Source organism: Lissotriton vulgaris, chromosome 2_1 (genome assembly GCF_964263255.1).
Source record: "Lissotriton vulgaris chromosome 2_1, aLisVul1.2, whole genome shotgun sequence".
NCBI classification, from domain to species: domain Eukaryota; kingdom Metazoa; phylum Chordata; class Amphibia; order Caudata; family Salamandridae; genus Lissotriton; species Lissotriton vulgaris.
Window position 1 is genome coordinate 449,070,383 of NC_141687.1, and position 14,381 is coordinate 449,084,763.

Sequence of the window (14,381 nt, forward strand, 5' to 3'; positions counted from 1 at the left end):
TCCATGTAGAGTGCAAATAATAACCGGGATGGAGGACACCCATGTTAAGTTCCCGGGGAGATTCTAAAGGGGCAGGACGAGGTTCTATTTACCCTGACCTTGGCCATCGCGAGAGCATGGTTGCAGTTAACCCAGCGTTGAACATGCACATGATTTCCTCCATGACATTCTTGCAAAGCAAACTCTGTATAAACTGCTCTTATTTCAGGCTCACTCATGACCTCATTCGCTTTCTTATGTGTATCAACCTTTTCTTTTTAGAGACAACTTTTTTCATCCACTTATCCCTGTACTTCCATATATCTTTCCAGTCTGTTATGTAATCAATAAAGTCCTTGAGATGAGCTTGCAGTGTCACTAGACCCATATTTTCTATTTCCTCCTCACTCAGTTCCATTCCAAAGTTTCGACACAGGCTCTTTTTTAATGATTAATCCTTCAGTGAAATCTTTGAGCTTATCGGATGTCTCATATGCACAACTCGCTGCTTTTTTTACTAAAGCTCTCACTTCATTAGAATTATACACAATCGTTTTTGTGCAATTGTACACTGCATAATCTCTCCAAATTAAAATGTTAAACTAACAATATTAATTTCTCTCTTATTAAGTGGTGTAGTAGCTACAGCTTGAGCAACAGAGACCACAGTATCAACAGCAGTTGCAATGGTACTAGGATCAGGTAAAGCTGGCAATTTAATTCCAGGTGGAGCACTTGCAATGCCAAGTGGAGTTGGTCTTGTGCACTCATGCCTGGCTCACCTGCACCCATTTAAGGTATAGACAGTGTTGGTGCATCATGTGTGTAAAGAGTTATATAGTTTAGCTTATCATGAATCATTCAAAAAATTATCTGCCTCATCTGAATCTATTTCTTCATCATTTTTATTTCCATTTTGAGAATAATCAATTTTCTTTTTGTCTCATTTATTACCTATTACATTAACTTGCATCGTTTCTACATGCCTTTTTCTGTATGCCCCCACTGGATTCTAACCACTGGCTCATCATATTTCCAAATTACTTCTTTATTTTCTTTTAAATCTGTAAATCTTGTAGGTATAGGTTGCAGCTTTCTCTCACATATTGCATGTCTCAGGAAATATAACTTTCTAGTATCAAAAGTACCCTTTAAAGGAAATTGCATGTCATTGTCGAGAGTAGTGAATCCATACCTATCTTTTAACCACACACACATTTAAAGCCCAGTGTTGTCACCATGTCAAAATCTTGTTTGCTCAACTTAAATAAAAGAGGTAATCAAGAAAATAAATCAAACTAAATAAAAGAGGTAATCGAGAAAATAAATGAAAACGATCCTGCAATTGATAGAACTAAAAGCACTTGTTAACCACGAATGCACACTAAGGCAGATTTCCTTCAAGGAGTAGTCCACCTCTGATTAGTACCTTGAATCTAAAGTTTGATTATTCCTAATAACACAGAAATCTATAAGAATTGGGTGTATGCAGCACCTCACAAAAACATCCTTCTGCACACAAGCTCAACAATATATCTCAAAATCTTGGGCTTTAATGAATCTGAATACCTTAATATACAATGAGCATGAGGATTTAACAGCTTATTTGACTCATATGCAACTCAGTTCAGCAAACCACCAAGTTAAATTCAGCAAAACATACTACTTTTTAACTCAGAAATGTGACAAAACATAAAAATCACAGTAATCAAACCATCTAATGAACCACAAATTAAGAACGCTTTGTCAGAAGTCTCACATGCAGTAGATGTCATGATTCCACACAAATGCTCAATCAAAATACAAATCCCATAATGCATCAGCAACATACCAAATCCACTCTCAATCACTCATAATTCATTCCCCCCTTCTAATACTCAAAATATATAAGAGATCATGTGTCCCTAGAGACAAGATTCACACAGTATTATAATATAGTCAACAAGAAAAGACTGACACAAAAAGGAGTTCAAGATCAATAAAGTAAAAAAAAAACATAAACATGTATTAGAATTTCAAAAGTGCTATATGGCAAAAATGTAAAATAGAAATGCTGCTGAAATGTCATTTTTGAAATGCATAAAAGTCAACTGTCATGACGGCTCGCACTTTTCATATTGAACATAAATGGGCCCCTGCCAATGGGAATCCAGAGAGGCTGAAGCAGGAGAAAGAGCAAAGCACGAACACAAATGACCTGAGAGCTGTTATTTAACAATGGTACAACTCATAAATATTCATACTTGAATTATCTCATCGGAACTATGTCATTAAATAACTCATCAAACTGAATAACTTTTTTTTGAGAGATTTTTTTTTTTATAACATAATGTTTGTTGCCTTATTTACTTTAAAATATATATGTTAAATTGCACATATTTATAGTTTGAGAACAAGTATTTTAAACACAAAACAAATCAAATCCAATGATGCTCTGTAAGTCCTCACCACCGAACCCCACATATGCTACATCAGATCACCCACTCAGTCATGTCACAGCCAAACCACATCCACACTAGTCATGCATCAAATGTGGCTATCAATTTGCAGAAATAATGAATTTGATGAGCAAAAATCATCTTAATACACTTAGCCTCAAATGTACAGCAAATCAATAAAAAATTGAACAGCATCCCGAGTAGAAACCCAAAAGAATATAACTCAACCCCAAAATCAATAGTTTATAAATCCATTTTCAGCATATAAAATAATGGAATTTCATTCAGCTTGTTGTGATAATTGTTATGGCAAATCACATTTTATATTTGTAAAACTTGGTGTAACTCTAAAAGCTTAGCTTAGCAGTAGCCCACTACATAAATATTGGTTTGTACCCTTCTAATCTAATGACACCAGGTAGTGTCAGAACAGACTAGGCAAATAAACAGCCAAAAACTATTGTGAACATATGCAATACAGTGTGCTAGATGGAAGTCTCAACAATGAGAAAATTGCAGGATGCAGAAAATTAGCCCACCAGAGCAACCAGTCAGAGTAAGTCAAGAGCACTCTACTCAGTGTTTAATTTGTGCCGGTGCTCTCTGGGGCTCAGCACCAGCACTTAATTGCCACCACCGGGGCTTATGACTGTCTGCCACACGGTAGTGGTGTCTGCTAATTTAGGTACCAGCCCAACAACTTCTGATTATTATCTCAATGTAAGTTTCCTTTCAATTTTAGCATTTGCAGTTCAGATTCCCAAAACAGCAAGTTTTAGAATTAACAACTAAGAATCTTTATTACCTCTAATACTAAATATGTACATGAAAAACATATTTCCAGGCGCTGTGAGTCTCTCATTAAAAACTGACCTGTGATAAAAGCCTTTCCATTTTAGATATATAAGCATCTCAAGGAAAAAGCATCAAAATGGCTGATCAGTGAGATAGCAAATGTGTCCTAAGAGGTGTCTGCCTAAAACTGAAATCACTGTCCTTGCCACTTGACATTGCTATCTGAGACCGATAGTTGGATGATGGCTGTCTCAGAATCTTGATGGTGTCCGAGTGGTCTGTATTTCACGAGCATATTTGACAGAAGGCACAGGTGAGAGGCTAAATGTGGTAACTTAAGATTTTAATGTAGTATGGATGTTAGTTGTGAATTATAAACATAAGGCGGCAAAGATTAATCATCCAAAAACCTTTTGCTTTCTGTCCTTGTGTAATATGTGGCCAGGATTACTTTACTAAATGTGCTCAAAATATAATCCTCAACTTCCTTTTCTGAAATTATCTGAGCATTAGTCTATTGTTTAAAACAACTTCAGTGCCATTGCTGATTCAATTTTAATATTTGGTTTTGGGTGTTTTAAACTCTCCATACTTAAATTCTCCTGCGTCTCCTAGCTTCAGCATAAAACATTTGATTATTTACACAACCAAGTTCTTGAAATGCATTTTGCTCCATGGCACCCATTTTTCTCTTACTATGTTCCTTCCTACCCCAATGGGGTGTGTAAGGTACTCATACAGCACAAACCCAGCTGTAAAACATCAGATCAATGGACATTGGTGGGACTTCAGCGAAAGAGTTCAGAATATAAAATCCAAAATAAAGGAGAATAGATTACTGGCGTGATGTACCTGTGCAAAGTTGTAATAGGAATGGGATGTGTGGGAAACAAAGTGAGCGAGAGAGATTATGCTTTTCAGACTGGGTGGGGAAGTAGTTTCAGTTGTTGATGCATAGCACAAAAAAGACTTTCATCCTGTATTTCTGTTGTGCCATTTTTTGGTCTACAGCCTGGGGATGTTGGTCTTGATTGCTAGGGAGGGTGGAGCGCTTGAGGTCATCGACGTGAAGATGACAGCAGATTTTGAAGAGAGTACAGTGAGTTAGGGGGTGCAGGTGGAGTGCTGAAAGTTGAGGTGATCAAATTAAAAATCCTATTTCTTTTGACTAGTTGAACTGAAGCATGCAAAAATGCTCCTCAAGGGGGTACAGTGGGATCCTTCATCACGGCCCAGGGGGGCTTTACCTACACTGATGACTCGGCATGACCAGTGAATGGATAGAATTTCTGAAGCTTCAGCATAAGACGAAAGCCTTTACATTGTGCTGCAAAGGAGAGTTGATGCCAGTTGGGTTATGGCGCCTTTACAATGTGGGTTGAGGCTGGTATGAAAGTAGAATTTTGGATTTAGCAAACTTAAGCAATTATGGGGAGTAAACAATGAGAGTCAGTGATAAGAGTAGAAAATGCACATGTTCTTGATTGTTGACACTGATGATGAACAAGAAGTCCCTCTTTGAAGGAATTTGCTTGAGATAAGCTCTCAATATCCAGGATTGTTGTTTTGTTTTAAGTTAGTCTTTCCGACTATGGGTGCTTCCTACAGATGTAACCTTCAGAATGAGATGTGTAACAATCTCAAATTGATGAATGTTTATCATTCTTGCCAGAAATCAGTATTCCAAGAGGTTCATTGTTTGAGACTGATGTCCGGAAAGCCCTTTGAGGTATACCACATGGTGATAAGCTCATAATGGAGGAGCTCCTCTGGATGAGCAAAGATCTGATATTAAGAAAGGATGTAAATCCTTAGTAGTCAACACTGTTGTAGATAGCACAGAGAAGGGCTAAAGGACTTTGAGTCTCTCTGGCTATTTAGCAGTTGACTAAGAGCAGGAGACATGAGCTAACATTGTGTGAACTAGAGAACATCTGAGAAATGGTCACCATCTCTTTGCTGTATTGCATGTATGAAACAAGATTGGTAATTCTGAAGGAGGGGTTTGCTTTTCATTTTCTCGTGATTGGGTGGCGATGGCAACTTGAACGATCCTTTAAACCAAAAATTAAAGGTGGGTGATCGGACAGTAATTTGTGAAGTTGTCAGGTAATTTTGTACATTTTCCTTTGCTAACTCAGAAGGAATAATTTGGTGACGTAGAATTGTCACTCATTGTGCAAAGTAACTTCTAAGTTAGACACAGATTGTCTTAATCTGATACTAGAAAATGTTCCTTTATTGTTTTGAATGGCTTTATAAAATGTTTTCTTAATTGCTGCACTAAGTCTTGTCTCTCTTACAGTCTTCTTTCTTCGCTGTTGCAGGAGGAAGTTCTGGATGTCTACAGATTGATGGTGTATGAAAAGAATGACTGCACATGCAAAATGACAGGGTTCATGAATGATTGCACAAATGTCCATGATCACTTTTGTTACCCCATTTGCTCCTGTCAGGTGCTTGGAGGGCTCTGGCTTTTCTATGAACAACAACATTACAGAGGGAAGCAATATATCCTGAAGCCCGGGAAATATGAACGTTTTACCGACTGGGGCTCTGTACAAGGCAGTGTTGGCTCTTTGAAACGAGTTATGAAGACTATATAAAGTATGGAAGTAATATAGACCTCAACAATAAGTGGGTTCTGCATTCTAGTTACAGCATCGTTTGGCAAATAAAACACCCAATAAAGAAAATTGAAGAGATACATCATATATGTAGCTCTCAAGAGCCGGCTTCAGCAAGACAACAGCAAAGATTGTAGCTTGGTTTTCTCAGACACATAGAGCCAATGGGATCTTGTGAAACATTCACACATATGTAATGAGGATTGGCATTTGCGTTAGTTACAATCATGGAATGATTCTTACCCTGTACTTTTTTAAAAGGTCTCAAACGCAGAGCTGAATATGTAGGCTTCTTAGAAATATAAGCACTGGCAAATCTCAGTTTCATGTGGACCTTTTCAACTTTTTTCTTCACTTATGGAAAGCCTTGTAGATAACAATAAAGTAGCCTAAATTTCCTGCTGAACTGTGCCATCATTTGAACAGTGTTAGGATTTATTTGAGAGTATTGGCAACATTCTGTAGCTCATAGCATCAAGATGCAGTTTCCTCCACCATCTGTGTCATGAAAATAGCTGCTCTCCAGTGCACACCCTTGGATGTGGCTGTGCCAAAGACAAGCACATTTGGCTATTAGACATTACTATATTTTTTGGGTTTTATTTTTACTTTTGGTGAGAACAGCTCTCATATTTTAACATCTAATTATGTGTGATAGGTATAACGGTAACTGGACATAATATCGACTACATATTATCGAATGGACAAAATATCGACGGAAAAATATCGACATTAACTAAATATCGACTATAGGAATATCGTTGGACAAAATATCGACTGAAAAAATGACCAAAAAATATCGAATACAAATATATCGACTCAAAAGTATCGACCAGACAAAATATCGAAAAATAGTGAAAGTTAAAAATATCGAGAATATGTAGAAAAAAATGAAATAAAATAAAATAAAATATAAATAAATAGTAGTTAATGTTTAGGAGCGGGTTGTGGGTTTATAGGGGAATACGGTGGGAAGTAATTTAATAATAATTAATTAATTAATATATGTTTGTTAATTGTTTTAATTAGATTTTAATTGGTAATTAATTAATATTAATTAGTTAATTGTTTTATTAAGTATTTAGCATATTATTTAATTGATTAATTGGTAATTATTTAATAATAATTAGTGATTTTTTTTATTATTGATTTGTATATTATTTTAATTGATAATTTGGTTATTAATTAATAATAATTAGTGATTTATTTTATTATTATTTAGCACATTATTGAAATTTATAAATTGGTAAAAAAATTAATTATACTTATTTAATTATCTTATTAATATTTTGCATATTATTTTAATTCATTAATTGGTAATTAATTAATAATACTGACTTAATTACATTAATTGGATGCATTTAAATTTAATGTATAAACGTATGTTCATGTTAATTAATTAATTAATATTAAACAATATTAATTAATCAAATGTATTATTATAGCTAATGTGCTAATATATTTACTTTGTTTTTTTGTTAATTATTATTTTTTTGTTAATTAAATATTAATGTTTAATGTTGTGTACATTATTATTTATAGTGTTCAGGGTCAGTTAAATAATTTTTGGTATAGGGTAATTTTTTAGGGTTCAGGGTCATTTTTCAGTTCGTGAGTAAAGGTGTATTTAGTGGGATTTGGGACATTTTTAAGGTTGTGGGTAAATGGGTTTTTAAAGGGTTCAGGGTCAGTTTTCAGTTTGTGGGTAAAGGAGTTTTTTAAAGGTTCAGGGTCAGTTTTCAGTTCTTGGGTAAAGGTGTATTTTTTGGGATCAGGGTCAGTTTTCAGTTTGTGGGTAAAGGGGTATTTTTGGGGTTCTGGGTCAGTTTTCAGTTCTTTGGTAAAGGGGTATTTTTAGGGTTGAGGGTCAGTTTTCAGTTTGTTGGCTAAGGGGTGTTTGTAGGGTTCAGGGTCAGTTTTCAGTTTGTGGGTAAAGGAGTTTTTTAAAGGTTCAGGGTCAGTTTTCAGTTCTTGGGTAAAGGTGTATTTTTTGGGATCAGGGTCAGTTTTCAGTTTGTGGGTAAAGGGGTATTTTTGGGGTTCTGGGTCAGTTTTCAGTTCTTGGGTAAAGGGGTATTTTTTGGGTTGAGGGTCAGTTTTCAGTTTGTGGGTAAAGGGGTATTTGTAGGGTTCAGGGTCAGTTTTCAGTTTGTGGGTAAAGGAGTTTTTTAAAGGTTCAGGGTCAGTTTTCAGTTCTTGGGTAAAGGTGTATTTTTTGGGGTCAGGTGCTGGTGTATAGTGTAAAATAAAACTTATACATTAAAGCTATTACAGGAAAATACAAAAAATATAACTTTACATTATTAAGTTTTAATTTTATCTAAAAAATATATGTATTAGCATCTTTCCAGACAGTAGCTAGAGTGGAGTTGGAATTCTAATTATTAATTGGTTAGTGTCCAGCACCATCACTGATATTACCTACACTGGAGTTGAATTACTAAATAAACATTGGTCAGTGTCCACCACATTTTATGATATTAGCTTGACTGGAGTAGGAATAGTCCTGCAGCTTCTATGATATTAGCTTGACTGGAGTAGCAATAGGACATATTAAATTGGTCAGTGTGCAGCACATTTGCATACATTTGTTCATTACTGTCTTTTAATATTAAAAAATAATGCTACATGGATGTTTTCAAAAAACTTTATTAACCAATTTTTTAAATTTTTATTGTGTACTACAATACAATCACAAACAAAAATAACATCACAATATTTTGACTTTTAGTATTCACAGAATAACACATTTACATTTATATACATGTTGTCAATAATAAAAATAAAATTGTTTACAACATTATTTCATGAAATTTAACATATTCCCATCATTCACTTACAGTTACAAGTATTTATATTGAAATACATAAAAAAAATGTTTTTTAATACATTTCTTACATTAATATTTAATAATGTTAATATTAAATATTAATATCATTAAATATATATAAAACATTTTTTATTTGAACAAGTAACATGACTATTATTATATTTGTTAGAAGAAATTGAAATACAAAATAAAACATGTGTTTGTATATATTTCAGAAAATGTTGTTTTAAAATTAAACATAGAAATGTATTCGGTTGTAAACTTTATAATTGTATAGGGAAACAATATGTTTAATTATAATATCTGCTATTGCCAAAATATTATTTAAGCTATTATAATCTTTTGTTATAGTTAGAAATTATTATAAAACATTTTGTAATAATTAATAAAAATAATAACTATTTTATTTATTATTATTATTATTAATTAATAAACATAAACATTCCTTTATTAATTTCAAAAAAACATACATTCACAGATAAAATAAATACTTTTTTCTGGCCATTGTTTATATAGTAAATGGTTCAAATTGTTATATTAATAACAATAAATAAGTCATATTATTTATTATTATTAATTATTACCATCAACATTTATAATGTTTACTTAAAATTAAACACAGGCTTATTCATATAAATGTACACAATAACAAAATATTTACATCTTTTATTCAAAGTGTTACATATTTATTTAATATTATTAATATATAATAATTATTATATATTAATTCATATTGAATATATTTATTTTTCTTAAATAAGGAAAATTGTAATGAGTATAGTGTATTAATTTGTAAAATTATACATGTGTATGTATTATATTTTTTTACTATAACATTGTATTGTCTATTATACTTTTACACAAATGGGTTAAGGGGACTACTTTTTTACCGCGTAAGGTTATTGCGCTCCATTCTGGACTGGAGAAGCTCGCGGTTGGGAGTTGCTTCGCGTGGAGAGAGGTAAGGTTATTTTTACCTACAAATTATAAGTAAGTGGTCATGTTTGAGGGTATAATCGAACTTTGTAGTGTTTTTTGGTGTATGTTTTAATTGTTTAAGTAGCGTTTTGGTGAAAAGTCTCCGTTATAGATGTGTCGTGATTTTTTTGCTTCAAGTGTTATTTTAAGTGTTCGGAAATGTCTTCTTACATGGTTAATGTTAATTGTTAGTATATTTACAAATGTGAAGGGGGTATTTGTGGGTGGGTTTTGTTATGTATGTTATTTTACAGGTTCCGGTTCACGCGCATGAAAACTACATGGAAGGAAGCGTGTTTTTTTACGGAGAAACAAATGTTTGACTTATTATGCTTATATTTTGACATTTATCTCCTATTTTTCGTGTTTGCCAGGAGCGGTTTTAACACTTTTTCAACCTTTTTCGGGTTTTTTGGAGGGTTTTGAATCGGATTGATACATTGATACATTGATATGCGTGACCGTTTTTTAAAAGTTGTGTGTATATCACTTTAAATACTAAAGTGTCCACACTACTGTTTTCAGGATTTCCTGGAGCGTTTTTTTAAGTTTTACACTTTATTTTCGGGTTTTTGAGGGTTTCCCATATTGGAATTGTAAGATATTGGATTGTATGGATTGCTTTTTGCTTGATTGCGTCTTTCTCATCTCCAAAAATTGTAAGTATTTAATTTACAATTTTCATTGGGTGGGAAATGTCGAGTTTTAATGTTATGTGTATGTGTGATGAAATTATAAACATTGCATATTTGTTACGAAATATTTTTCCTAATTTAAATAAGTTTGTCAAACAAATATGTATTATTTATAATTGATTATATATGTTTATGAAATGTAAATTTTACTATTATTGTAAGAAGACATTAGTATATTTAGTTGACATTTTTATAGTAGACTTTTGGAAAGGGGCGACCAATCGGTCCCCCCGAACGTATGGCAGAGTACCACGATCCTCCAGGGAAGCCATCTTGGGCGGGAGGCGAGTCTCGGCTGGTATGCCCGAAGCGGCGTAGCCGGGGCGCGCCTTTTCCCGCCCTCGAGTGGGTTGGCCTAGACACTGACGCGGCTGGCCACGCCCCTGGGGCAGGCAGGGGCGGGTTTACGCCCGCCCTGAAGACGGATAAAAGGAGAAACAAGACCAGAAGGCATCCTCTTGTTCCTGTGCTCTGAAGCTGCACCTCCTCGCTGCACGTGAGCTCGAGACGGAACGAAGAGCCAATTTTGAGCGTTGTAATCGTTCTTGTTTGTTTTTCAGATACTCTGTTGGAGAATGCCGAGGAAGGCGGGAAAGCGAATGACTACCGACCAGATGCTGCGTGTTCTCATGAAAGAGGTGACCGACCTAAAGAGGCGAATGGATAAAGGCGAAGAAGGGGGGCCGAAACGTCCTTTGGCGGGAGCAGCCCCGGATGGGAAAGGCAAGAGGCCCAGGAGGGGAGCAGCTGGGGGAGACATTCCGAGTCCCAGTGTCCCGCTCGAAGCACCCATTCCCGTGCCGGAGGAAGGGAGTCCGATTCCCGTTGTGGTCACCCCCGTGTCCGGGGAAGATATGCCGCCCGAGCTGGCGGCACAATTAGCAGCGTGGTTGGGTAAAAGTGGTGAGGGCGCCACGGCTGTCGACGCGCAGGTGTTGATGAAGCAACTGCGTGAAACTCGGGAAGCAGCGACGGTATCCATGCCGGCTGCAGCTGCAGAGAAGCCACGGGGGACGGTTTTAGTCGCAGAGACAGCGTCCGGTGCAGGTAAGCGGCCATTGCCGATTGCGAGGGAGGAGTCGGCACCCTCTCGAAGGGAGAAGTTGGGCCAGCATGTCCCTTTAGCGATTAAAGAAAAGATATGGGCAGGGGAGTATGTAAACATCTTCTCGTTGCTTACTGATCATTATGAGATGGAACATGTTAAAGGTCAGAAGGACCTCATGCATCCGAGTGTTTGGCGCGCAAAGATGGCCGCCTTTAAAGTAAATGAGAACATTGGCAATTGGGGCAAAGCGTGGGGGGTTTTCACATCGATCTTGGGGGAACGAAGGCCCGAATTGCTACCCGAATTGCCGACTTATCAGTCACGAATTATGGGGTACTCTGTATCACACGAGGGTAATCATTGGTTCTGCTATGATAATATTTTCAGAAAAGCAAAAGAACATGATAAAAACTTAACTTGGGATTGTTATGATTCTGTGTCCTGGTCTAAAATGAAGGATACTGGTATGTTGAAATTGCCATTGGTGGGGAGTGCCGTGGGCGAATCCTCCCGTCAGTATGCGGGGACGTCTTTTCGATCAGGTACGGGTACCGACAATCACTCGAGGCCTACCGGCAATGCAGGTAAAAAAGGGGTTTGTTGGAACTTTAACAGGGGCAAATGTACTAGGCCCCAGGGGTCGTGCAAATTTAGACACGAATGTAGTGGGTGTGGGCAATCATCCCATCCTGAGTCCACGTGCAGAGCCAAAACGGGTGATAACGGGGGTAGAGGAGGTGCCAAACAGGTCTAACATAGTCCGAGGGGCGCCTTTACCTACCCCGATTGATACCTTGGCAATGATTCCATGGCTCAGCGAATACCCGGATCGTGCTTCCGCTGGGGTGGTTCGGAACGGGTTTTCATATGGTTTCCGCATCCCAGTGGGGGACTTTCAGGGTGTAGAAAAATGCAAAAATCAGATATCGGTCTTGCAGCATACGACCGTGGTACAGGAAAAGATCCGGAAGGAGGTTACTCGAGGTCGAGTCGCCGGTCCGTTTAGTGTACCCCCGGTTGCTAACTTTGTTTGTTCTCCTTTAGGGGTGGTCCCCAAGAAGGACCCGGGTGAGTTTCGGCTGATACATAATTTGTCAGCCCCACGTGGTCTTTCCGTAAACGAAGCGATAGACCCGGAAATGTGTTCGGTGCGGTACGCATCCTTCGATGAGGCCGTAGCCATTTTGAATCGCCTGGGGCCCGGTGCGCTGATGGCAAAATCTGATATCGAGTCAGCGTTCCGGTTGCTCCCGGTACACCCAGACGATCAGCGTCTCCTGGGATTCATGTTTCAGGGTCAATATTACATGGATAGGTGTATGCCGATGGGATGCTCTATATCTTGTGCCTATTTCGAGAAATTCAGTAGTTTCCTACAATGGGTCTTCACAAAGAAGACGGGTTTTCAACATGTTATGCATTATCTAGATGATTTTTTGTTCCTGGGGGCAGCTGGGGATCCAGAATGTGGGCAGGCTTTGGCCGCATTTTGTGTTTTAATGAATCAGTTTGGCGTGCCACTGGCACCAGGTAAGACTGTGGGTCCTTCGACTTGCCTCGAGTTTCTGGGGATCGAGTTAGACTCCGGTGAAGGTTGTTTCCGTTTACCAGGTGATAAAGTGTTAAAATTCAGGGAATCCCTGCAAATGTGTATGAGCGAATCTAAGGTTAAGCTGCATCAATTACAGCAGTTGGTGGGACAGTTGAATTTTGCCCTAAGAGTTATACCAATGGCCCGCCCTTTTTCCCGTTCGATCGCTCAAGCCATGGTCGGACTGAAAGAGGGCCATCATCGCACAAGGCTCTCGGCAGAGGTCCGCCAGGACATGCGCATTTGGTTGGCATTTCTGGCGGATTTCAATGGTCGGGTCGTCTGGAACAAACCGGCCGTATCCTCTGAGGAGCTGGGGCTGTGGACAGACGCGGCAGGGAGCATAGGTTTTGGTGCCATTTTCGGCACTCGATGGTCCGCACAAAAATGGCCGGCATGGTGGCATGACAATGGTTTAACAAGTAACATTGCTTTCCTGGAACTTTTCCCCATTTTGGTGGCCCTGAGAACGTGGCCCGAAGGGTTCAGAGATCACTCTGTGGTATTTTGGTCGGACAATATGACCGTGGTTGAGTGTATCAATAGCCAGGCAGTACGATGCAAATGGATTTTGAGACTGCTTAAAGAAATCGTATTACTGTGTATGCAATTGAATGTGCTATTCAAAGCAAGACATGTCCCGGGGGTTATGAACCAGGCGGCTGATGCCCTTTCTCGTTTTCGTATGCAGGCCTTCCGGGGTTTTCTTCCCACAGCGGACCCGGAGCCGGCACCCTTTCCCGAAGCTCTTTGGTCTCTCGGTGCCCCGAACTGCGTAACCTCGTGGGAGAGAGTTTAGCACCCAGGACAAGGAAGGCATATGAAGGGGCGTTCCGGTCCTATTTAGCCTTTTTGGGAACTACTAGTGAGGAGCTTTGGGGCCAGGAGGAATGGGTAGTGAACTTTCTGATGTCTTTACATCTGGCCGGGAAATCGGTGGCCACGGCCCAGAGGCATCGGGCTGCCATTTCCTTTGTTGCAAGGGCTCATGGGATCCAGGACCCGACAGCGTCTTTCGTTGTGCAAAAAGCGCTACGCGGGTGGCAACGCCTTGAGGGTCGCAGAGTAGATGAGAGGCGCCCGATAGGTTTGGATAGGTTGGCCCTGTTATTATCCAGACTCCCTGCAACATGTTCATCTCAGTTTGAGACAGTGTTATTCCGAGCCGCTTTTACGCTGGCATTTCATGGGGCTATGCGGGTAAGCGAACTAGTGGCGAGGAACAAGCAGGATGTGATGGGAGGACTGTGCCACGAGCACGTTCAGATCAGAGGGGAGACAATGACTGTCTCGTTTGTGAGGTCCAAGACCGATCAGAGTGGGATGGGTGACTGCATAATCATACGCAGGATTCCCGGGTCCTCCATGTGCCCGGTGAAGTGTTTAGAGGATTATTTAGC